The following is an 848-nucleotide window of genomic DNA, read 5'->3' as shown; positions in this document are numbered from 1 at the left end:
TGAAGTAAAAAGCTGAGGTAAAAAGCTGAGGTAAACAAAAGCTGAAGTAAGAAGCTGAGATAGAAAGCTGATTTAAAAAATCTGAGGTAAAAAGATGTGGTAAACAAAAGCTGAGATAAAAGCTGAGGTAAAAATATGAAGTAACAAAGTTGAAGTAAAAAGCTGAGGTAAAAATCTGAGGTAAAAATCAGAATAGATAAGATGAGATAATGAGATAAAAAGCTGAGGTGAAAAAGATGAGGTAAAAAAGCTTAGCTAAAAAGATGAGGTAAAAAAATAGCTGAGGTTAAAAGCTGAGGTGAAAAAGATGAGGTGAAAAAGCCAAGGTAAAAACATGTCTAAAAAAAAAAAAAAAAAAACAAGCTGAGGTAAAAAGGCTGAGGTGAAAAAGATGAGGTAAAAAATATGAGGTAAAAAAGTTTAGGTAAAAAGCTCAGGTAAAAAGGCTGAGGTAAAAAAAAAATCTGAGGTAAAAAGATGAGGTAAAAAAAGTTTAGGTAAACAGCTAAAGTGAAAAAGCTGAGGTGAAAAAGATGAGGTAAAAAAGCTGTGGTGAAAAATCTTAGATAAAAAGCTAAGGTAAACCAAAGCTGAGGTCACAAAAGGTAGGTTATAAAAGCTGAGGTAAAAAACTGAGGTAAAATTTTTTTAGTAAAACTCAGTTGCTTGCAGGGGGCGTGGCAGATGGCGTCATCGCTATCTGAGTGTAGCTTCTCAGTAAGCTTTTCGTTCCCTTAAAATGATTACCTACCCAGTCAAATGCCCACGTAGGCACAACGGAGTGAAACGCGGCTCTCTATACTGAGACACGATCCTGAGATCCTTCATGTCCATCACTGTGCTGTGCG

This window comes from Ictalurus punctatus, chromosome 22 (genome assembly GCF_001660625.3).
Source record: "Ictalurus punctatus breed USDA103 chromosome 22, Coco_2.0, whole genome shotgun sequence".
Classification (NCBI taxonomy): domain Eukaryota; kingdom Metazoa; phylum Chordata; class Actinopteri; order Siluriformes; family Ictaluridae; genus Ictalurus; species Ictalurus punctatus.
This window is presented reverse-complemented; position numbering follows the sequence as displayed.